The sequence below is a fragment of the Nerophis ophidion genome, linkage group LG04, assembly GCF_033978795.1.
Source record: "Nerophis ophidion isolate RoL-2023_Sa linkage group LG04, RoL_Noph_v1.0, whole genome shotgun sequence".
NCBI lineage: Eukaryota > Metazoa > Chordata > Actinopteri > Syngnathiformes > Syngnathidae > Nerophis > Nerophis ophidion.
The window spans coordinates 6,124,905-6,152,211 of NC_084614.1; the positions used below are offsets into that span (position 1 = coordinate 6,124,905).

Genomic DNA, 27,307 nt, shown 5'->3' on the forward strand with positions numbered 1-27,307 from the left:
CAAGATGGCGTCCCCGCGTCTCGTCAGCGCCAGTAGACAGTAGCGCTCCATGCTGCCTCCCCTTCCAACATGTCTATGAGTGCGAGGCACACGTCCTGGTTAGGGAGGGAAAAGTCTCGTTTACTCAGTTCTATGACAAACCGTCGTCAAGGTGGGAGTGTGGTCACGTCAGAGAAGGACGACAGCCAGCCTGCTGACATCTCCCCGCTCTCCTCATCCTCTCACGCTGCACTCGGTGAGTAGAAAGACTTCCCTGCCTCACATAACTCAACCATTTGGACCGAACAATGCGCTCATGATACGCAAATACGGTGTTAGCTTTCACTGCTATGCTGAAGACACCCAACTCTACATGCCCCTAAAGCTGACCAACACGCCGGACTGTAGTCTGTTGGAAGCGTGTCCTAATGAAATTAAACAATGGATGTCCGCTAATTTTTTGCAACTTAACGCCAAAAAAACGGAAATGCTGATTATCGGTCCTGCTAGACACCGACCTCTATTTAATAATACAACTTTAACATTTGACAACCAAATAATAAAACTAGGTGACTCGGTAAAAAATCTGGGTATTATCTTCGACCCAACTCTCTTTGAGTCACACATTAAAAGCGTTACTAAAACGGCCTTCTTTCATCTCCGTAATATCGCTAAAATTCGCTCCATTTTGTCCACTAAAGACGCCGAGATCATTATCCATGCGTTTGTTACGTCTCGTCTCGATTACTGTAACGTATTATTTTCGGGTCTCCCCATGTCTAGCATTAAAAGATTACAGTTGGTACAAAATGCGGCTGCTAGACTTTTGACAAGAACAAGAAAGTTTGATCATATTATGCCTGTACTGTATATACCTTTATATACATATATACATACATATATACCTATACTGTATATACCTTTATATACATACATATATTCCTATACTGTATATACCTATACATACGTATATACCTATACTGGCTCACCTGCACTGGCTTCCTGTGCACTTAAGATGTGACTTTAAGGTTTTACTACTTACGTATAAAATACTACACGGTCTAGCTCCAGCCTATCTTGCCGATTGTATTGTACCATATGTCCCGGCAAGAAATCTGCGTTCAAAAGACTCCGGCTTATTAGTGATTCCTAGAGCCCAAAAAAAGTCTGCGGGCTATAGAGCGTTTTCCGTTCGGGCTCCAGTACTCTGGAATGCCCTCCCGGTAACAGTTCGAGACTCCACCTCAGTAGAAGCATTTAAGTCTCACCTTAAAACTCATCTGTATGCTCTAGATCAGGGGTGCCCACACTTTTTCTGCATGCGAGCTACTTTTCAATTGACCAACTCGAGGGGATCTACCTCATTTATATATATCATTTATATTTATTTATTTATGAAAGAGACATTTTTGTAAACAAGTTAATTGTGTTTAATGATAATAAAAGCATGTGTAACACATATAGATGTATTTCTTTCACAAAGACAAGAATATAAGTTGGTGTATTACCTGATTCTGATGACTTGCATTGATTGGAATCAGACAGTAATGATGATAACGCCCACATTTTCAAATGGAGGAGAAAAAAAGTTGTCCTTTCTGTACAATACCACATGAAAGTGGTTGGTTTTTGGCATCTAATTCATCCAGCTTCCATACACTTTACAAGAAAAACATTGGCGGCAAATTCCATAGCTTGCTTGATTGACATTCACGGCACCCGAGGGTCTTGTGAGATGACGCTGGCTGCTGCCAGTTCATTATTAAGAAAAAATGACAGAGAGGAAGGCGAGAAACACTGTTTATTTCAACAGACTTTCGCGCCGTCCCTTCCGTCAAAACTCTAAAGGCCGACTGCACATTTCCTATCTTCACAATAAAAGCCCTGCTTCATGCTGCCTGCGCTAACAAAATAAGAGTCTCGGAAAGCTGGCGTGCACAAGTGATGTGCACGCCAGCTTTCTGAGGGATCGCTTGTGCACGCCAGCTTTCCGAGACTCTGTATTTAGTTAGCGCAGGCAGCATGGAGCAGGGATTTTATTGTGAAGATAGGAAATGTGCAGTTGGCCTTTAGAGTTTTGACGGAAGGTACGGCGCGAGAGTCTGTTGAAATAAAAAGTGTTTCTCGCCTTCCTCTCGGTCATATTTTCATAATAATGATCTTGCAGCAGCCGGCGTCATCTCACAAGACCCTCCGGTACCGTGAATGTCATTTAAGTGACGTCTTGGTGAAGATTGATGATCACTAATTTTTAGGTCTATTTTTTTTAAAAGCCTGGCTGGAGATCGACTGACACACCCCCCGCAGTCGACTGGTAGCTCGCGATCGACATAATGGGCACCCCTGCTCTAGCCTTTAAATAGACCTCCTTTTTAGAGCAGTTGATCTGCCGCTTCTTTTCTTTCTCCTATGTCACCCCCTCCCTTGTGGAGGGGGTCCGGTCCGATGACCATGGATGAAGTACTGGCAGTCCAGAGTCGAGACCCAGGATGGACCGCTCGCCTGTGTATCGGTTGGGGACATCCCTACGCTGCTGAGCTGCCTCCGCTTGAGATGGTTTCCTGTGGAAGGGACTCTCGCTGCTGTCTTGGATCCGCTTTGAACTGAACTCTCGCAGCTGTGTTGGAGCCACTATGGATTAAACTTTCACAGTATCATGTTAGACCCGCTCCACATCCATTGCTTTCGGTCCCCAGAGGGGGGGGAGGGGTTGCCCACATCTGAGGTCCTCTCCAAGGTTTCTCATAGTCAGCATTGTCACTGGCGTCCCACTGGATGTGAATTCTCCCTACCCACTGGATGTGAGTTTTCCTTGCCCTTTTGTGGGTTCTTCCGAGGATGTTGTAGTCGTAATGATATGTGCAGTCCTTTGAGACATTTGTGATTTGGGGCTATATAAATAAACATTGATTGATTGATGATGGACACAGGTTTTTGCATATGAGGGATTATTTCTGTGTGTTTGTGTATAGCAGGGGTGTCCAAAGTGCAGCACGGGGGCCAATTGCGGCCCACAGGTAATTTTTTAACGGCCCCCGCGGCACATTTTAAAAATAAGATTGAAACAATTTTTTAAACATATAAAGTGCGATAAAAGTGCAAACGGGTGAAATGTAACAAGAAAATGTTGCAATGTTTAGTCTAAAAACACAAAGCTGCCACGCAGGCTGTTTCTTTCTTTAAAAATAATAATGAATCAAAATCAATGTCGTTATGAATTATTGAGCTATTCAGGGCTCCAATTACGTCACATTAAATATTCCACTTTGAGATATTTTTTGGGGGGGAAATGTTGCATATTTTGTGTTTGCCATATTAAAAACTGAGCTGTTTTTTTTAAAGAAAGGCCTAAAATGAACAAACAAAAAAACATAAACAACAATAAAACCTATATTTGACGGATAGATCTGAAGTCGATCTCGAGATTATTGTGTTAAAAGTAAACACTAAAAAAATGTATAATTAATTTTTTTTAACACTTTAATGCAGGGGTAGGGAACCTGTGGCTCTAGAGCCAGATGTGTCTCTTTTGATGACTGCACCTGGCTCTCAGATACATCTTAGCTGACATTGCTTAACACGGTAAGTAATTAATAATTCCACTGGTAATCACAGTGTAAAAAATAACGTTCAAAATATAAAACATTCTCATTCATTTGAATCCATCCATCTGGTTCCTACCGCACCTGTTCAAGAAGTCGCATTAATGGTAAAAAAAAAAAAAAAAAAAAACATTCGAATACGAATCGCATATATGTTGTGCAATTCAGAATCGATTCTCATTTTTAAATTATTATTTTTTTCTTTTTATCAATCCAACAAACCACTACACAGCAACACCATAACAATGCAATCCGATTCCAAAACCAAACCTGAGCCAGCGACACTCAGAACTGCAATAAACAGAGCAATTGAGAGGAGACACAAACACGACACAGAACAAACCAAAAGTAGTGAAACAAAATTGAATATTATCAACAACAGTATCAATATTAGTTATAATTTCAATATAGCAGTGATTAAAAATCCCTCATTGACATTATCATTAGACATTTATCAATCAATGTTTACTTATATAGCCCTGAATCACTAGTGTCTCAAAGGGCTGCACAAACCACTACGACATCCTCGGTAGGCCCACATAAGGACAAGGAAAACTCACAGCCAGTGGGACGTCGGTGACAATGATGACTATGAGAACCTTGGAGAGGAGGAAAGCAATGGTCTAACATGATACTGTGAAAGGTCAATCCATAATGGATCCAACACAGTCGCGAGAGTCCAGTCCAAAGCGGATCCAACACAGCAGCGAGAGTCCCGTTCACAGCGGAGCCAGCAGGAAACCATCCCAAGCGGAGGCGGATCAGCAGCGCAGAGATGTCCACCAGCCGATACGCAGGCGAGCAGTACATGGCCACCGGATCGGACCGGACCCCCTCCACAAGGGAGAGTGGGACATAGGAGAAAAAGAAAAGAAACGGCAGATCAACTGGTCTAAAAAGGGAGTCTATTTAAAGGCTAGAGTATACAAATGAGTTTTAAGGTGAGACTTAAATGCTTCTACTGAGGTGGCATCTCGAACTTTTACCGGGGGGGCATTCCAGAGTACTGGAGCCCGAAATGAAAACGCTCTATAGCCCGCAGACTTTTTTTGGGCTTTGGGAATCACTAATAAGCTGGAGTCCTTTGAAGGCAGATTTCTTGCCGGGACATATGGTACAATACAATCGGCAAGATAGGATGGAGCTAGACCGTGTAGTATTTTATACGTAAGTAATAAAACCTTAAAGTCACATCTTAAGTGCACAGGAAGCCAGTGCAGGTGAGCCAGTATAGGTATATATGTATGTATATATGTATATAAAGGTATATACAGTATAGGTATATATGTATATAAAGGTATATACAGTATAGGTATATATGTATGTATGTATGTATGTATATAAAGGTATATACAGTATAGGTATATATGTATGTATATATGTATATAAAGGTATATACAGTACAGGCGTAATGTGATCAAACTTTCTTGTTCTTGTCAAAAGTTTAGCAGCCGCATTTTGTACCAACTGTAATCTTTTAATGCTAGACATGGGGAGACCCGAAAATAATACGTTACAGTAGTCGAGGCGAGACGTAACAAACGCATGGATAATGATCTCGGCGTCTTTAGTGGACAAAATGGAGCGAATTTTAGCGATATTACGGAGATGAAAGAAGGCCGTTTTAGTAACGCTTTTAATGTGTGCCTCAAAGGAGAGAGTTGGGTCGAAGATAATACCCAGATTCTTTACCGTGTCGCCTTGTTTAATTGTTTGGTTGTCAAATGTTAGAGTTGTATTATTAAATAGAGGTCGGTGTCTAGCAGGACCGATAATCAGCATTTCCGTTTTTTTGGCGTTGAGTTGCAAAAAGTTAGCGGACATCCATTGTTTAATTTCATTAAGACACGCCTCCAGCTGACTACAATCCGGCGTGTTGGTCAGCTTTAGGGGCATGTAGAGTTGGGTGTCATCAGCATAGCAGTGAAAGCTAACACCGTATTTGCGTATGACGTCACCTAGCGGCAGCATGTAGATGCTGAAGAGTGCAGGGCCAAGGACCGAACCCTGGGGAACTCCACACGTTACCTTAACGTAGTCCGAGGTCACATTGTTATGGGAGACGCACTGCATCCTATCAGTAAGATAAGAGTTAAACCAAGACAGGGCTAAGTCTGACATACCAATTCGTGTTTTGATACGTTCTAATAAAATATTGTGATCGACGGTATCGAAAGCAGCGTTAAGATCGAGGAGCAGCAACATAGATGACGCATCAGAATCCAGTGTTAGCAATAGATCATTAGTCATTTTTGCGAGGGCTGTCTCCGTGGAGTGATTTGCCCTGAAACCCGATTGAAAGGTTTCACATAGATTGTTAGACGCTAATTCTTCATTTAACTGCTCCGCAACAATTTTTTCGCTAATTGACGCTAATTCTTCATTTAACTGCTACGCAACAATTTTTTCGAGGATTTTTGAAATAAAGGGAAGGTGAGACACCGGTCGGTAGTTTACCATGAGGTCAGTAGCAAGAGAAAGTGCACAAATAAAACCTTAATTATTGCTCAGTTTGCTACAATGATTTGCTTTGACACTAAATATGGAACAAGCAACACTTATATAACTTAATAATGCAAAATCAACTTTCAAAAAAACATCAATGGTATATTACCGTATTTTTCGGACTATAAGTCGCAGTTTTTTTCATAGTTCGAAATGCAACTTATACTCAGGAGCGACTTATGTGTGAAATTATTAACACATTACTGTAAAATATCCAATATTATTTATCTCATTCACGTAAGAGACTAGAAGTATAAGATTTCATGGGATTAATGGATTAGGAGTGACGTATAGCATGTTCTATATGTTATAGTTATTTGAATGACTTACATAATATGTTAGGTCAGGGGTAGGGAACCTATGGTTCTAGAGCCAGATGTGGCTCTTTTGATGACTGCACCTGGCTCTCAGATAAATCTGAATTGACATTGCTTAACACGATAAGTAATGAATAATTCCACTTGTGATTACATTGTTAAAAATAATGTTCAAAATATAAAGCATTCTCATGCATTTTGATACATCCATCCGTTTCTACCGCACCTGTTCAAGAAGTTGCGTTAATAGTAAGAAATTATTTATTTATTATTGGTTAGTGTGGGGCTTGCCCTCCTGGGGGTTCTTCAGACCCCCAAGCACCGACATGAGAGCCTGTTTTAGGGTTACAATATTGTTTCTCATTTTGCTTTCTAGCAATTGTATTTTTCTCTTTCGTTCTTGCTCGCGCTCTGGCTCCAGCCCCAACTTCACCTCTCCCCCTGGCTGTTGCTTATAACAGAGCGACAAGTGATCAGATAGCAAGGCCCAGGTGGGCCGTCTACGCACCTGTCGCTGATTTCGAGGCCAGTCCTGGCACACCCCGGTTTGCTGCTGGCCCTCAGGCCACGCCCCCCTCCACAGTTAGCTTCAGAATAACAATGTTATTACAGACCTATTATACTCTATATATGTTGGTCTTACTTAAGAATGCATGCGTTTATTTGTGTTCTGTGTTTAAAAAAAATATTATATGGCTCTTACGGAAATACGTTCTGAAATATTTGGCATTTTGGCTCTCTCAGCCAAAAAGGTTCCCGACCCCTGGGTTAGGTTAACATAGCAGTTGCTTATTTATGCCTCATATAACCTACACTTATTCAGCCTGTTGTTCACTATTCTGTATTTATTTTAAATTGCCTTTCAAATGTCTATTATTGCTGTTGGCTTTTATCAAATACATTTCCCCCCAAAAATGCGACTTATATATGTTTTTTTTCCTTCTTTATTATGCATTTTCGGCAGGTGCGACTTATACTCCGAAAAATACGGTAAATAAAATGTAAATACAAAATGTAATGCCTCTTCTCTTTGCAGCCTTATGAGGTAAATTTCAACATTAACTTTTTCCACAGGCTAATACGTTTGAGTATAAAATAACAATAAGGTGGCCGGGGTTTGGTGGTAGTGGGGGGGTCCTGGAAGGGACGCTGGGTATTTGTTCTTTTGTGTTACGGTGCGGATGTTCTCCCAAAATGTGTTTGACATCCTTGTTTGGCGTGGCTTCACAGCGTGGCACATATTTGTAACACAGTGTTAAAGTTGTTTATATGCCCACCCTCAGTGTGACCTGTATGGCTGTGGACCAAGTATGCCTTTCATTCACTCATGTGTGTGTACAAGCCGCATGTATTATAGGAATTGGCCGGCATGTTGATTGTATGGAGGGGAAAGCAGACATGACGGCAGGTTGTAGAGAACGCTAAAGGCAGTGCAGTTACGCCCAATACTGTTATCTGGGCGGAAATCGGAAAAAATTCGGGAGAATGGTTGCCCCCGGGAGATTTTCGGGAGGAGCACTGAACTTTGGGAGTCTCCCGGGAAAATGGGGAGGGTTGGCAAGTATGCGTATTAGCGGTGTTGCAGCAGCACCAGCGGGCCAGCTCCAATGTTAATTTGACACCCATGATCTACATCAGGGGTAGGGAACCTATGGTTCTAGAGCCAGATGTGGCTCTTTTGAAGACTGCACCTGGCTCTCGGATAAATCTGAGCTGACGTTGCTTAACACGATAAGTAATGAATAATTCCACTTGTAATCACAGTGTTAAAAATAACATTCATTTTCTGCTGCACCTGTTGTAGAAGTTGCATAAAGGTAAGAAGTTATTCATTTATTATTGGTTAATGTGGGACTTGCAATCCTGGGGGTTCTTCAGACCACCAAGCACCGACATGAGAGCCTGTTTCAGGGTTTAAATATTGTTTTATTTTTAAATAAGACTCTCAGTTGCTTTCCAGCAATTGTCTTTTTCTCTTTCGTTCTCGCTCGCGCTCTGGCTCCAGCCCCAACCCCAACCCCGTCTCGCTTCCTGGCTGCTGCGTATAACAGAGCGACAGGTGATTAGATAACAAGGCTCAGGTGGGCCGTCTACTTTCCTGGCACACCCCGCTTCGCTGCAGGCCCGCATGCCACGCCCCCTCCACAGTTAGCTTCAGAATAACAATGTTATCACAAAAAATAAGGGACCTGTTATACTCTACAAATGTTGGTCTTACTTAAAAATGCACGCGTTTAGTTGTGTTCAGTGTTGAGAAAAATATTACGGAAATACATTTTAAATATATTTGGATTTTTGGCTCTCTCAGCCAAAAATGTACATCACCTAAATAAATAATAACTTCTCTATCAAAATGTAAAAATAGAGATGAAGGCATCATCAAGTTGATGTTATTAAAGGATTAAAAAAAAAAACAGGTATTTGTCTTTAAATGTATGGACACTGCTTCACCTAACAATCATTAATCATGATTTCAATATTGATAACAATCATCTTCATTATTACTTCGGCCATAATTGGCAGCCCTAGATCTCATACATGATGACATAAGTGCAGTTACCTCTTATGGCCATCAGGTGTGCGTGTCCGTCCTTCCTTCTTTCCCACTTGCCTTGGTGCCCTAAAATATGAGCCGTCCTTTAAGGCAACACTTGCCTTGACCTGAAAAAGTTCAAATTTGAGGCCTACAATATAATGTTCATTATGTACATGTATATACATAGAAACCAAAGCAACCTCGGTTGTATATACATGTATGTATGCATGTATATTACTTCTAAATGTAATTCTTCCATTCTGCTAGCTGGTTTTGTGGGAGAAAATACAAGTGGGACTGAACCAAATTGGACAAAACCACCTTGCTGAGGGGAGAGGACTGACCTGCTCCTTCTAAAGGTGTGTGTGTGTGTGTGTGTGTGTGTGTGTGTGTGTGTGTGTGTGTGTGTGTGTGTGTGTGTGTGTGTGTGTGTGTGTGTGTGTGTGTGTGTGTGTCACCTGACATGCACTCCGGGCTAGGTGTTAGAGGTCATGGACCCGAAGTGAAAGTGAGGAGCCGTGGGGCGACCATCATCATAATGCGTACCTGCAGGTCCCCATTATGAGTAACCATGGAGACGGGTTAGGGAGAGCAGACACACCTGCCCGGGGTTGTTGTGCGGTGACCCTCACACTGTGACTTTCAAGACTTGTTGCTGCATCACAAAATGTCACACACTAAGATACACAATAGCACCTGCTAAACACTGTCTATGTATGTCACACACTAAGATACACAATAGCACCTGCTAAACACTGTCCATGCATGTCACACACTAAGATACACAATAGCACCTGCTAAACACTGTTCATGGATGTCACACACTAAGATACACAATAGCACCTGCTAAACACTGTCCATGCATGTCACACACTAAGATACACAATAGCACCTGCTAAACACTGTCTATGTATGTCACACACTAAGATACACAATAGCACCTGCTAAACACTGTCCATGCATGTCACACACTAAGATACACAATAGCACCTGCTAAACACTGTCCGTGGATGTCACACACTAAGATACACAATAGCACCTGCTAAACACTGTCTATGTATGTCACACACTAAGATACACAATAGCACCTGCTAAACACTGTCCATGGATGTCACACACTAAGATACACAATAGCACCTGCTAAACACTGTCCATGCATGTCACACACTAAGATACACAATAGCACCTGCTAAACACTGTCCGTGGATGTCACACACTAAGATACACAATAGCACCTGCTAAACACTGTCTATGTATGTCACACACTAAGATACACAATAGCACCTGCTAAACACTGTCCACGGATGTCACACACTAAGATACACAATAGCACCTGCTAAACACTCTCCATGTATGTCACACACTAAGATACACAATAGCACCTGCTAAACACTGTCTATGTATGTCACACACTAAGATACACAATAGCACCTGCTAAACACTGTCTATGGATGTCACACACTAAGATACACAATAGCACCTGCTAAATACTGTCCATGGATGTCACACACTAAGATACACAATAGCACCTGCTAAACACTGTCCATGCATGTCACACACTAAGATACACATTAGCACCTGCTAAACACTGTCCGTGGATGTCACACACTAAGATACACAATAGCACCTGCTAAACACTGTCTATGTATGTCACACACTAAGATACACAATAGCACCTGCTAAACACTGTCCATGCATGTCACACACTAAGATACACAATAGCACCTGCTAAACACTGTTCATGGATGTCACACACTAAGATACACAATAGCACCTGCTAAACACTGTCTATGTATGTCACACACTAAGATACACAATAGCACCTGCTAAACACTGTCCATGCATGTCACACAGTAAGATACACAATAGCACCTGCTAAACACTGTCTATGTATGTCACACACTAAGATACACAATAGCACCTGCTAAACACTGTCCATGGATGTCACACACTAAGATACACAATAGCACCTGCTAAACACTGTCCATGCATGTCACACACTAAGATACACAATAGCACCTGCTAAACACTGTCCATGGATGTCACACACTAAGATACGCAATAGCACCTGCTAAACACTGTCCATGGATGTCACACACTAAGATACACAATAGCACCTGCTAAACACTGTCCATGGACGTCACACACTAAGATACACAATAGCACCTGCTAAACACTGTCCATGCATGTCACACGGTAAGATACACAATAGCACCTGCTAAACACTGTCTATGTATGTCACACACTAAGATACACAATAGCACCTGCTAAACAATGTCCATGCATGTCACACACTAAGATACACAATAGCACCTGCTAAACACTGTCCATGCATGTCACACACTAAGATACACAATAGTACCTGCTAAACACTGTCCATGCATGTCACACACTAAGATACACAATAGAACCTGCTAAACACTGTCCATGGATGTCACACACTAAGATACACAATAGCACCTGCTAAACACTGTCCATGCATGTCACACACTAAGATACACAATAGCACCTGCTAAACACTGTCCATGCATGTCACACACTAAGATACACAATAGCACCTGCTAAACACTGTCTATGTATGTCACACTAAGATACACAATAGCACCTGCTAAACACTGTTCATGCATGTCACACACTAAGATACACAATAGCACCTGCTAAACACTGTCCATGCATGTCACACACTAAGATACACAATAGCACCTGCTAAACACTGTCCATGGATGTCACACACTAAGATACACAATAGCAACTGCTAAACACTGTCCATGGATGTCACACACTAAGATACACAATAGCACCTGCTAAACACTGTCCATGGATGTCACACACTAAGATACACAATAGCACCTGCTAAACACTGTCCATGGATGTCACACACTAAGATACACAATAGCACCTGCTAAACACTGTCCATGCATGTCACACACTAAGATACACAATAGCACCTGCTAAACACTGTCCATGGATGTCACACACTAAGATACGCAATAGCACCTGCTAAACACTGTCCATGGATGTCACACACTAAGATACACAATAGCACCTGCTAAACACTGTCCATGGACGTCACACACTAAGATACACAATAGCACCTGCTAAACACTGTCCATGCATGTCACACGGTAAGATACACAATAGCACCTGCTAAACACTGTCTATGTATGTCACACACTAAGATACACAATAGCACCTGCTAAACAATGTCCATGCATGTCACACACTAAGATACACAATAGCACCTGCTAAACACTGTCCATGCATGTCACACACTAAGATACACAATAGTACCTGCTAAACACTGTCCATGCATGTCACACACTAAGATACACAATAGAACCTGCTAAACACTGTCCATGGATGTCACACACTAAGATACACAATAGCACCTGCTAAACACTGTCCATGCATGTCACACACTAAGATACACAATAGCACCTGCTAAACACTGTCCATGCATGTCACACACTAAGATACACAATAGCACCTGCTAAACACTGTCTATGTATGTCACACTAAGATACACAATAGCACCTGCTAAACACTGTTCATGCATGTCACACACTAAGATACACAATAGCACCTGCTAAACACTGTCCATGCATGTCACACACTAAGATTCACAATAGCACCTGCTAAACACTGTCCATGGATGTCACACACTAAGATACACAATAGCAACTGCTAAACACTGTCCATGGATGTCACACACTAAGATACACAATAGCACCTGCTAAACACTGTCCATGGATGTCACACACTAAGATACACAATAGCAACTGCTAAACACTGTCCATGGATGTCACACACTAAGATACACAATAGCACCTGCTAAACACTGTCTATGTATGTCACACACTAAGATACACAATAGCACCTGCTAAACACTGTCTATGTATGTCACACACTAAGATACACAAAAGCACCTGCTAAACACTGTCTATGTATGTCACACACTAAGATACACAATAGCACCTGCTAAACACTGTCTATGTATGTCACACACTAAGATACACAAAAGCACCTGCTAAACACTGTCTATGTATGTCACACACTAAGATACACAATAGCACCTGCTAAACACTGTCCGTGGATGTCACACACTAAGATACACAATAGCACCTGCTAAACACTGTCTATGTATGTCACACACTAAGATACACAATAGCACCTGCTAAACACTGTTCATGGATGTCACACACTAAGATACATAATAGCACCTGCTAAACACTGTCTACGTATGTCACACACTAAGATACACAATAGCACCTGCTAAATACTGTTCATGCATGTCACACACTAAGATACACAATAGCACCTGCTAAACACTGTCCATGCATGTCACACACTAAGATACACAATAGCACCTGCTAAACACTGTCCATGGATGTCACACACTAAGATACACAATAGCACCTGCTAAACACTGTCTATGTATGTCACACACTAAGATACACAAAAGCACCTGCTAAACACTGTCCATGGACGTCACACACTAAGATACACAATAGCACCTGCTAAACACTGTCTACGTATGTCACACACTAAGATACACAATAGCACCTGCTAAACACTGTCTATGTATGTCACACACTAAGATACACAATAGCACCTGCTAAACACTGTCTATGTATGTCACACACTAAGATACACAATAGCACCTGCTAAACACTGTCTATGTATGTCACACACTAAGATACACAATAGCACCTGCTAAACACTGTCCATGGACGTCACACACTAAGATACACAATAGCACCTGCTAAACACTGTCCATGCATGTCACACGGTAAGATACACAATAGCACCTGCTAAACACTGTCTATGTATGTCACACACTAAGATACACAATAGCACCTGCTAAACACTGTCCATGCATGTCACACACTAAGATACACAATAGCACCTGCTAAACACTGTCTACGTATGTCACACACTAAGATACACAATAGCACCTGCTAAACACTGTCTATGTATGTCACACACTAAGATACACAATAGCACCTGCTAAACACTGTCTACGTATGTCACACACTAAGATACACAATAGCACCTGCTAAACACTGTCTATGTATGTCACACACTAAGATACACAATAGCACCTGCTAAACACTGTCTATGTATGTCACACACTAAGATACACAATAGCACCTGCTAAACACTGTCTATGTATGTCACACACTAAGATACACAAAAGCACCTGCTAAACACTGTCTATGTATGTCACACACTAAGATACATAATAGCACCTGCTAAACACTGTCTACGTATGTCACACACTAAGATACACAATAGCACCTGCTAAACACTGTTCATGCATGTCACACACTAAGATACACAATAGCACCTGCTAAACACTGTCCATGCATGTCACACACTAAGATACACAATAGCACCTGCTAAACACTGTCCATGGATGTCACACACTAAGATACACAATAGCACCTGCTAAACACTGTCTATGTATGTCACACACTAAGATACACAATAGCACCTGCTAAACACTGTCCATGCATGTCACACACTAAGATACACAATAGCACCTGCTAAACACTGTCTATGTATGTCACACACTAAGATACACAATAGCACCTGCTAAACACTGTTCATGCATGTCACACACTAAGATACACAATAGCACCTGCTAAACACTGTCCATGCATGTCACACACTAAGATACACAATAGCACCTGCTAAACACTGTCCATGGATGTCACACACTAAGATACACAATAGCACCTGCTAAACACTGTCTACGTATGTCACACACTAAGATACACAATAGCACCTGCTAAACACTGTCTATGTATGTCACACACTAAGATACACAATAGCACCTGCTAAACACTGTCTATGTATGTCACACACTAAGATACACAATAGCACCTGCTAAACACTGTCCATGCATGTCACACACTAAGATACACAATAGCACCTGCTAAACACTGTCCATGGATGTCACACACTAAGATACACAATAGCACCTGCTAAACACTGTCTATGTATGTCACACACTAAGATACACAAAAGCACCTGCTAAACACTGTCTATGTATGTCACACACTAAGATACACAATAGCACCTGCTAAACACTGTCTACGTATGTCACACACTAAGATACACAATAGCACCTGCTAAACACTGTCTATGTATGTCACACACTAAGATACACAATAGCACCTGCTAAACACTGTTCATGCATGTCACACACTAAGATACACAATAGCACCTGCTAAACACTGTCCATGCATGTCACACACTAAGATACACAATAGCACCTGCTAAACACTGTCCATGGATGTCACACACTAAGATACACAATAGCAACTGCTAAACACTGTCCATGGATGTCACACACTAAGATACACAATAGCACCTGCTAAACACTGTCTACGTATGTCACACACTAAGATACACAATAGCACCTGCTAAACACTGTCTATGTATGTCACACACTAAGATACACAATAGCACCTGCTAAACACTGTCCATGCATGTCACACACTAAGATACACAATAGCACCTGCTAAACACTGTCCATGGATGTCACACACTAAGATACACAATAGCACCTGCTAAACACTGTCTATGTATGTCACACACTAAGATACACAAAAGCACCTGCTAAACACTGTCTATGTATGTCACACACTAAGATACACAATAGCACCTGCTAAACACTGTCTACGTATGTCACACACTAAGATACACAATAGCACCTGCTAAACACTGTCTATGTATGTCACACACTAAGATACACAATAGCACCTGCTAAACACTGTTCATGCATGTCACACACTAAGATACACAATAGCACCTGCTAAACACTGTTCATGCATGTCACACACTAAGATACACAATAGCACCTGCTAAACACTGTCCATGGATGTCACACACTAAGATACACAATAGCAACTGCTAAACACTGTCCATGGATGTCACACACTAAGATACACAATAGCACCTGCTAAACACTGTCTACGTATGTCACACACTAAGATACACAATAGCACCTGCTAAACACTGTCTATGTATGTCACACACTAAGATACACAATAGCACCTGCTAAACACTGTCCATGCATGTCACACACTAAGATACACAATAGCACCTGCTAAACACTGTCCATGGATGTCACACACTAAGATACACAATAGCACCTGCTAAACACTGTCTATGTATGTCACACACTAAGATACACAAAAGCACCTGCTAAACACTGTCTATGTATGTCACACACTAAGATACACAATAGCACCTGCTAAACACTGTCTACGTATGTCACACACTAAGATACACAATAGCACCTGCTAAACACTGTCTATGTATGTCACACACTAAGATACACAATAGCACCTGCTAAACACTGTCCATGCATGTCACACACTAAGATACACAATAGCAACTGCTAAACACTGTCCATGCATGTCACACACTAAGATACACAATAGCACCTGCTAAACACTGTCCATGGATGTCACACACTAAGATACACAATAGCACCTGCTAAACACTGTCCATGGATGTCACACACTAAGATACACAATAGCACCTGCTAAACACTGTCCATGGATGTCACACACTAAGATACACAATAGCACCTGCTAAACACTGTCTATGTATGTCACACACTAAGATACACAATAGCACCTGCTAAACACTGTCCATGCATGTCACACACTAAGATACACAATAGCACCTGCTAAACACTGTCCATGCATGTCACACACTAAGATACACAATAGCACCTGCTAAACACTGTCCATGGATGTCACACACTAAGATACACAATAGCACCTGCTAAACACTGTCTACGTATGTCACACACTAAGATACACAATAGCACCTGCTAAACACTGTCTATGTATGTCACACACTAAGATACACAATAGCACCTGCTAAACACTGTCCATGGATGTCACACACTAAGATACACAATAGCACCTGCTAAACACTGTCCATGCATGTCACACACTAAGATACACAATAGCACCTGCTAAACACTGTCTATGTATGTCACACACTAAGATACACAATAGCACCTGCTAATGAAATACTTGTGTGTTCTACTAAGACTGCGTGTGCAAGGAATAAGTCCGGAGCACCTTCTTGAAACCACATTTGTTTTTGTAACAGGAAGCTGTGAGACGGAACAAACATCCCATTTGAAATGTCAGGGAATCAAACCTTTGGCGTCCGGGTTGTGAGCCATCATGTCATCCACGGAAAGGTCAGCTGACTGTGACATCATGCATGATCCTCCGCCGCTCAGGGCGCATATTTGTTCAACATGTCACATCTCATCTCACTGTGTGTGTGTGTGTGCGTCACATGACGTCAGTTTGACCAACTGCAGTTCAATATTAAGTGCCCCAAATTATAAGCCACACCCACCACATTCTAGAACTATATTTACACATATAAGTCAGAGATATATATGTTGTGAAATCAGATAATTACACAGAAATATTATGCCCATACTTTAAATGTTCCTAAACAGTGTCTGTAACAGGGCAGTAAAACGTCTGAGCAAACAAAACAGAAGTCATGGACCCACTGGCTGCACAAGCTAGCTCTCCAATCAGCTAAACAGACTAATTTGTGAAAGTGAAAGAATACAAAAAGAATGCCATCGTAAGTTAATAATAATAACGGACACTCGTAATTGTGTTAGCTAATGCTAATACAGCTAGCTTGATTACATTACGATAGCAGGTATAAATATGCATGAAAACACTCCGACTTTTGCAAGTAAGTCTCCATGTGTAAGTCACAGATATATATGTTGTGAAATCAGATAATTTCACCAAAATATTACGCACATACTTTAAATGTTCCTAAACATTGTCTGTAACAGGGCAGTAAAACGTCTGAGCAAACAAAACAGAAGTCATGGACCCACTCGCTGCACAAGCTAAATCTCCAATCAGCTAAACAGACTAATTTGTGAAAGTGAAAGAATACAAAAAGAATGCCGTCGTAAGTTAATAATAATAGCGGACACTCGTAATTGTGTTAGCTAATGCTAATCAGGCTAGCTTGGTTACATTAAGATAGCAGGTATAAATATGCATGAAAACACTCCGACTTTTGCAAGTAAGAATTGTTTTTGTGATATTGTAAAACTTACAAATGTTGCTTGGAGTGATGAGCGAAGAATCCATACGAGTAGAAATGCTACGGACTTAAAATAATACTGCCGGCACTAAACAGGAAGTAGATTTCCGACCAACCGCACCTGTCGGGACTAACTTATCCAAAAGATGGCGCCATAGCACAAACATTAAAGTTTCCCTTGTTGGGGTTTTAGGAAACTATTTGTTGAACACAAAACATTATGGCCGTCAGCCAAAATAAACCCATAAATTATTTATCCATTTTCTACTGCTTGTCCCTCTCGGGGTTGACACATACATTCATTATTTAGGGCAGCTTTAGAACCAAACAACGTGGACAGTCCCAATCATGTGCTCCCACTATTGAGAATATTATTCTATGTTCTCATGTTTTTAAAGGGACGCTAACCCTAAATTCCCCAAGACGTCACAATCCATGATTTTTAGGTTTAAACAAAAATTAAAGCTGCAAGCAGCATTGGTCGGGTCCGCCTTTGGCTGCTGCCCCCGAGACCCACGGCCGGATAAGCGTTAGAAGACGCCTTGGAGCCACTATTTTGAGAATCTAATGCATTGTGAAAGTAATGCAGTTGTTGTATTGAAGTGAAAACATCAAACTTCCTGTTGATTTTTGCTAAAGTATGTTAATTATTAGAATGTAGGTCTAAGTGAGACCTACATAGTGTTTTTTGTTTCATGTCTCTCTGACATTCCTACTGGAAGTTACAAGCAGTTTTGTCTGTGTTTTCTTCCTAGGAGCTGTTTGTCCGTGTTGTATTCCTAGGGGGGCGGTAGAGCGCAATTTTGAGTTTTGAGGTTAGGTTTTTTCATCAGATCGCAATTTTTGCCAGACCTGGTGTGTGTGTCAAGTTTGGTGAGTTTAGAAGCATTTTAAGTGGGTCAAATAACAGCTCAAAGAGGCAAATATGACATTTTTTAGGAGACTTTGCACAGGGGTTCTTTGAAGGCTCGTAAAATCAAAACCTGAGAACTTATCAAAACTCTGTTCTACAATTTTAATCAGAAGGGTTCAATCTCGCTCCTGTGCGAGTTTGAAGCCAAAACCACAAACGCACTCAGAGGAGATAATGTTTGAAGAAAGGTGACCGGTTTTTACAAAACTTTTGTTTTGAAGGGGGGATTGCAAACTTCCTGTTGATTTTTGTTTGGGGTTGTCAATCTATGAAATGTAGGTCTAAGCGAGACCTACATAGAGGTTTTTCTTTCATGTCTCTGACATTCTTACCGGAAGTTACAAGCAGTTTTGTCTGTGTTTTCTTCCTAGGAGCAGTTTTTTCAGTGTTTTATTCAAAAATAGCTCTAGTTTTGGGTTTAGTTTTTTTCATTAGATCACAATATTCGCCAGTCCTTATGTGTGCGCCAAGTTTGGTGACTTTTGAAGCATTTTAAGGGGGTCAAATCACAGCGCAAAGAGGCAAAAATAGAATTTTTGCGAAAATTTTATTTTGAAGGGGTTTTTGCCAACTTCCTGTAGATTTTTGCTGAAAGAAGCGATTGTATGAAAATTGGGTCTAAGTCAGACCTACATAGGAGTTTTTGTTTCATGTCGCTATGACATACCTAACAGATGTTACATGCAGTTTTGTCTGTAATTTTTTCCTAGGGGGCGCTAGAGTGCAATTTTCATTTTTGGGGATTGGTTGCTTAATATGTTGGGGAAGGTTTGCTATACCGACGTGTGTGTCAAATGTGGTGAGTTTTGAAGCATGTTAAGGGGGTCAAATTACAGCGTGTAGGTGCGGAATAATAATAAAACAGCAGTTTCAATAGGGTCCTTGGCCCATGGCAAAGGACTCCTGTGGAGTCCTTCGCCATGGGCCAAGGACCCTAATAATTAGTTTAAAAGCTAGCATTATAACATTAGCATGATGACATAGGACAAGTTAGCAATGTTCTAAGATGGAGCCAAATAATAAAACGCACTATTTTTAGGTGGGGAAATTCCAAATGATCCAAAAAGCTAGCATTAAACGTGCTAGTGTTGTTAGCAAAGGCTAGTATGCTGATGTGTTTACAAGTGTCTGTGTTAGCATTATTGACTTACAGTGACATTATTTAGGGTCCGCAGGCCCTATTGAAACTGGTGCGTTTTTTTAGGGTCCGCCCTGCCCACGGGCCAAGGACCCTATTGAAACTGTAACGTTTTATTATTATTCCGCACCTACACGCTGTAATTTGACCCCCTTAACATGCTTCAAAACTCACCAAATTTGACACACACGTCGGTATAGCAAACTTTCCCAACATATTAAGCAACCAATCCCCCAAAATGAAAATTGCACTCTAGCGCCCCCTAGGAAAAAATTACAGACAAAACTGCATGTAACTTCTGTTAAGAATGTCATAGCGACATGAAACAAAAACTCCTATGTAGGTCTGACTTAGACCCAATTTTCATACACTCACTTCTTTCAGCAAAAATCTACAGGAAGTTGGCAAAAACACCTTCAAAATAAAATGTTAGCAAAAAATGCAATTTTTGCCTCTTTGCGCTGTAATTTGACCCCTTTAAAATGCTTCAAAAGTCACCAAACTTGGCGCACACATAAGGACTGGCGAATATTGTGATCTAATGAAAAAAACAAAACCCAAAACTCAAAATTGCGCTCTAGCGCTATTTTTGAATAAAACACTGAAAAAACTGCTCCTAGGAAGAAAACACAGACAAAACTGCTTGTAACTTCCGGTAAGAATGTCAGAGAGACATGAAAGAAAAACCTCTATGTAGGTCTCGCTTAGACCTACATTTCATAGATTGACAACCCCCAACAAAAATCAACAGGAAGTTTGCAATCCCCCCTTCAAAACAAAAGTTTTGTAAAAACCGGTCACCTTTCTTCAAACATTATCTCCTCTGAGTGCATTTGTGGTTTTGGCTTCAAACTCGCACAGGAGAGAGATTGAACCCTTCTGATTAAAAGTATAGAACAGAGTTTTGATAAGTTCTCAGGTTTTGATTTTACGCGCCTTCAAAGAACCCCTGTGCAAAGTCTCCTAAAAAATGTCATTTTTGCCTCTTTGAGCTGTTATTTGACCCCCTTAAAATGCTTCTATATATATATTTGTGTATTTATATGTATATGTGTATGTATTAATGTATGGATGTTTGTATATATTTGTACATATGTGTGTATGTAGGTATATATGTATATCTATATATATATATGTGTGTGTGTATATATATACTTATGTATTTGCATATGCAAATGTACAAATATATATATATATATGTACATATATCAATATCAATGTGTTAATAATGGTTCACTCGGGTAAATGTGCTTGTAAAACTGTAGTTTGTTCAGGGTGTGGACTTCCATGAATGGGCTGTCATGGACTAATCTGCCTCCTCTGTGTCCTCGCAGCTTCATCTCGATGCTGCCTGTGATGATGATGACTCCATGCTGGCCTGCATCAAGGTACAACTCTGCTGTCTCCCCACCTGCATGCGTGTCACCTAGGTGGGAGTGGTGGTCTGCATGCAGTCTGAAGGTGAGGGAAGACCATGACTAAGACTCTCATGACTAAAGTCGATCATCATTCATTCACATCAATAATTAACACTAACGACTACTTTGCAGTTAAAACCATTACAATCATCTTCAGTGCAGCTGTATTAAACATACATACTAAATAAATCATCTGAAGGAAAAAAAACATTTGTAAATACTTTTAATAAAAACTTTGAAAAAAAATATAATAATACAATTTAAATAATAATTTATGTGAATTGTAAATGAAATCACAAATATTTTAATTGAATGTCATTTGTTTTTTAATCAAATTGATCCCAGGTTATAATTTGAATACATTTAACCGTTTGTTTCTCTTTTTTGTAATGCAGTCAGGAGGAGGAGGAGGAGGAGGAGGGTGGTGGTGGAGGTGGTGGTGGAGGAGGATGGATGGTGGTGGTGGTGGAGGAGGGTGGTGGTGGAGGTGGTGGAGGAGGAGGAGGAGGAGGGTGGTGGTGGTGGTGGTGGTGGAGGAGGAGGAGGATGAGGATGGTGGTGGTGGAGGAACACATCAGTCAGGAGGATGATGGTGGTGGTGGTGGAGGAACAAATCAGTCAGGAGGATGATGGTGGTGGGGGTGGAGGAACAAATCAGTCAGGAGGAGGATGATGATGGTGGTGGAGGAACACATCAGTCAAGGTGGTGGTGGTGGAGGAACACATCAGTCAGGAGGATGATGGTGGTGGTGGAGGAACACAGTCAAGATGATGGTGATGGTGGTGGTGGTGGTGGTGGAGGAACACATCAGTCAGGAGGATGATGGTGGTGGGGGTGGAGGAACACATCAGTCAGGAGGATGATGGTGGTGGGGGTGGAGGAACAAATCAGTCAGGAGGAGGATGATGATGGTGGTGGTGGAACAAATCAGTCAAGATGGTGGTGGTGGAGGAACACATCAGTCAAGATGATGGTGATGGTGGTGGTGGTGGTGGAGGAACACATCAGTCAGGAGGATGATGGTGGTGGGGGTGGAGGAACACATCAGTCAGGAGGATGATGGTGGTGGGGGTGGAGGAACAAATCAGTCAGGAGGAGGATGATGATGATGGTGGTGGTGGAACAAATCAGTCAGGAGGATGATGGTGGTGGTGGAGGAACACATCAGTCAAGATGATGGTGATGGTGGTGGTGGTGGTGGTGGAGGAACACATCAGTCAGGAGGATGATGGTGGTGGGGGTGGAGGAACAAAATCAGTCAGGAGGAGGATGATGATGGTGGTGGTGGTGGAACAAATCAGTCAAGATGGTGGTGGTGGAGGAACACATCAGTCAAGGTGGTGGTGGTGGAGGAACACATCAGTCAGGAGGATGATGGTGGTGGTGGAGGAACACATCAGTCAAGATGATGGTGATGGTGGTGGTGGTGGAGGAACAAATCAGTCAAGATGATGGTGATGGTGGTGGAGGAACAAATCAGTCAGGAGGATGGTGGTGGTGGTGGAGGAACACATCAGTCAAGATGATGGTGATGGGGATGGTGGTGGAGGAACAAATCAGTCAGGAGGATGGTGGTGGTGACAGTAATTTAACTACCACGGTAGTTTAAACTACTGTTAAACTACCAATTATACACAGACACCATAAACTACGGTAGTTTACCTACCGTTATTAAACCATCACGGTAGTTTAAACTACTGTTGAACTACCAATTCCACACAGACACCATTTAACCGGTAGTTAAACTACCGTTAAACTACCAACTCTGCACAGACAGCATAAAATACGGTAGCTAAAGTGCCGTTATTAAACTACCGTCGAACTACCAATTCCACACAGACACCATAAACTACGGTAGTTTAACTACCACAGTAGTTTAAATTATGTTATTAAACTACCAATTCCACACAGACACCATTTAACCGGTAGTTTAAACTACTGTTAAACTACCAATTCTAAACAGTCACCATAAACTACGGTAGTTCAACTACCGTTATTAAACTACCACGGTAGTTTAAACTACCGTTAAACTACCAAATCTACACATCCACCATAAACTGCGGTAGTTTAATTACCGTTATTAAACTACCGTCGAACTACCAATTCCACACAGACACCATAAACTACGGTAGTTAAACTACCGCGGTAGTTTAAACTACGGTAGTTTAACTACCACAGTAGTTTAAATTCCGTTATTAAACTACCAATTCCACGCAGACACCATTTAGCCGGTAGTTAAACTACCGTGGTAGTTTAAACTACCGTTAAACTACCGATTCTAAACAGTCACCATAAACTACGGTAGTTCAACTACCACAGTAGTTTAAACTACCGTTAAACTACCAATTCTACACAGACACCATAAACTAAACTACGGTAGCTTAACTACCGTTATTAAACTACCACGGTAGTTTAAACTACTGTTAAACTACCAATTATACACAGACACCATAAACTACGGTAGTTTACCTACCGTTATTAAACCATCACGGTAGTTTAAACTACTGTTGAACTACCAATTCCACACAGACACCATTTAACCGGTAGTTAAACTACCGTTAAACTACCAATTCTACACAGACAGCATAAAATACGGTAGCTAAACTACCGTTATTAAACTACCGTCGAACTACCAATTCCACACAGACACCATAAACTACGGTAGTTTAACTACCACAGTAGTTTAAATTACGTTATTAAACTACCAATTCCACACAGACACCATTTAACCGGTAGTTTAAACCACTGTTAAACTACCAATTCTAAACATTCACCATAAACTACGGTAGTTCAACTACCGTTATTAAACTACCACGGTAGTTTAAACTACCGTTAAACTACCAAATCTACACATCCACCATAAACTGCGGTAGTTTAATTACCGTTATTAAACTACCGTCGAACTACCAATTCCACACAGACACCATAAACTACGGTAGTTGAACTACCGCGGTAGTTTAAACTACGTTAGTTTAACTACCACAGTAGTTTAAATTCCGTTATTAAACTACCAATTCCACGCAGACACCATTTAGCCGGTAGTTAAACTACCGTGGTAGTTTAAACTACCGTTAAACTACCAATTCTACACAGACACCATAAACTAAACTACGGTAGCTTAACTGCCGTTATTAAACTACCATGGTAGTTTAAACTACCGTTAAACTACCAATTCCACACAGACACCATAAACTACGGTAGTTAAACTACCGCGGTAGTTTAAATTACGTTATTAAACTACCAATTCCACACAGACACAATTCAACTACGGCAGTTTAGCTACCGTTATTAAACTACCACGGTAGTTTAAACTACCACGGTAGTTTAAACTCCCGTTAAACTACCAATTATGCAAAGACACCACAAACTACGGTGGTTAAATTACCGCGGTAGTTTAACGGTAGTTTAACTACCACGGTAGTTTAAGCGACTGCTAAACTACCAATTCCACACAGACACAATTTGACTACGGTAGTTTGACTACCGTTATTAAACTACCACAGTAGTTTAAACTATGGTAGTTTAACTACCACAGTAGTTTAAATTACGTTATTAAACTACGAATTCCACACAGACACCATTTAACCGGTAGTTAAACTACCATGGTAGTTTAAACTACCAATTTTACACAGTCACCATAAACTACGGTAGTTTAATCTACGGTAGTTCAACTACCATGGTTGTTTAAACTACCGTTATTAAACTATCACGGTAGTTCAAACTACCAATTCTACACAGATACCATTAAACCAGTAGTTAAACTACCGTACATAAACTACAGTGGTAGTTCAACTACCACAGTAGTTTAAACTATGTTATTAAAACACCAATTCAACACAAATACCATTTGTTTAAACTACCAAATCTAGACAGTCACAATTTAACCACGGTAGTTAAACTACCGTGAGTAAACTACCATTAAATTACCAATTCCACACAGACACAATTAAGCTACGGTACCTAAACTACCACAGTAGTTTAAACTACCAATTAGTTAAACTACTGCAATTAAACTGCCGCGATAGTTTGATTACAGTAATTTAAACCACCGTTAAACTACCAATATTGCACAAACTTCATTAAACTGCCGCAGTAATTGAATTGCAGTTTAAATTACCACAGTAGTAAAATTACAGTTGTTGCAACGATCATTATTTAACTACCAATGTTACATTAACACAATTAACCTACCATAATTAAACATATATGTTAACACCATTAAACTACCAGTATTTAACTATAGTTAATTGTTTAACCACCGTAATTTAACAGCCAATATTACACTAACACCATTAAACTACCCTTATTAGACTATTTATCTCAGAACCATCAGGGCTAACTTAAAGCAGGGGCTGAGAGCAGCAAACACCCAGTCAGACTTGATTGCCAGTAAACATCCCAGAATACAGTCCAGACCCCCACCGTGCCAGGCTAGGCATACAAGCTAGAACCCCATTGTGAAAGGACATACATACAGTCTGGACCCCCCCGGTGCCAAAACAGGACATGCATACAGTCTGGACCCCCACCGTGCCAAAACAGGACAAGTATACAATCTGGACCCCCACCGTGCCAAAACAGGACAGGCATACAGTCTGGACCCCCACCGTGACAGGACAGGCAAACAGTCTAGACCCCCACCATCCCAGGACAGGACTGGCAAACAGTCTAGACCCCCACCGTGATAGGACAGGCATACAGTCTGGACCCCCACCATGCCAACACAGGACAGGCATACAGTCTGAACCCCCACCGTCCCAGGACAGGATTGGCATTCAGTCTAGACCCCCACCGTCCCAGGACTGGGTTGGCATACAGTCTAGACCCCACCGTCCCAGGACAAGACTGGCATACAGTCCAGACCCCCACCATGCCAGGACAAGCATACAGTCTGGACCCCCACCGTACCAAGACAGGCATACAGTATGGATCCCACCTTGCTAACACGGGACAGCCAAACAGTCTTGACCCCCACCTTGCCAGGACAAGCATACAGTCTGGACCCCCACCGTCCAAGGACAAGACTGGCATACAGTATGGATCCCACCTTGCTAACACGGGACAGCCAAACAGTCTTGACCCCCACCTTGCCAGGACAGGCATACAGTCTAGACCCCCACCGTCCCAGGACAAGACTGGCATACAGTCTGGACCACCACCGTGCCAGGACAAGCATACAGTCTGGACCCCCACCGTGCCAGGACAAGCATACAATCTGGACCCCCACCGTGCCAGGACAGGCATACACTATGGACACCACCTTGCTAACACGGGACAGGCAAACAGATTTGACCCCAACTGTGCCAACACAGGACAGGCATACAGTCTGGACCCCCACTGTGCCAGGACAGGACTGGCATACAGTCTAGACCCCCACCGTTCCAGAACAGGAATGGCATACAGTGTATACCCCCACTGTGCCAGGACAGGCATACAGTCTGGACCCCCACCGTGCCAGGACAGGTATACAGTCCGGACCTCCACCGTGCCAGGACAGGCATACAGTATGGACCCTCACCTTGCCAACACAGGACAGGCATACTGTATGGACCCCAACTGTGCCAACACAGGACAGGCATACAGTCTGGACCCCCACCGTCCCAGGACAGGACTGGCATACAGTGTATACCCCCAATGTGCCAGGACAGGCATACAGTCTGGACCCCCACCGTGCCAGGACAGGCATACAGTCTGGACCTCCACCGTGCCAGGACAGGACTGGCATACAGTCTGGACCCCCACCGTGCCAGGACAGGCATACAGTCTGGACCTCCACCGTGC

The 27,307-nt window shown here is 41.7% G+C and overlaps 2 long non-coding RNA genes across 2 annotated transcripts in view; one reads left to right on the forward strand and one right to left on the reverse strand.

Moving 5' to 3' along the window:
• Nucleotides 1-21,844, forward strand: LOC133550795 (uncharacterized). The gene is made up of 4 exons (XR_009806378.1): nucleotides 1-235; nucleotides 9,207-9,298; nucleotides 17,076-17,169; nucleotides 21,442-21,844. It is a non-coding gene; the product is annotated as an uncharacterized LOC133550795 (long non-coding RNA).
• The window catches only part of LOC133550794 (uncharacterized), an 11,543-nt gene continuing 6,056 nt past the window's right edge, over nucleotides 21,821-27,307 (reverse strand). Inside the window, exon 3 of the long non-coding RNA XR_009806377.1 lies at nucleotides 21,821-21,904. This is a non-coding gene — a long non-coding RNA (uncharacterized LOC133550794). The remainder of the gene's footprint in view (nucleotides 21,905-27,307) is intronic.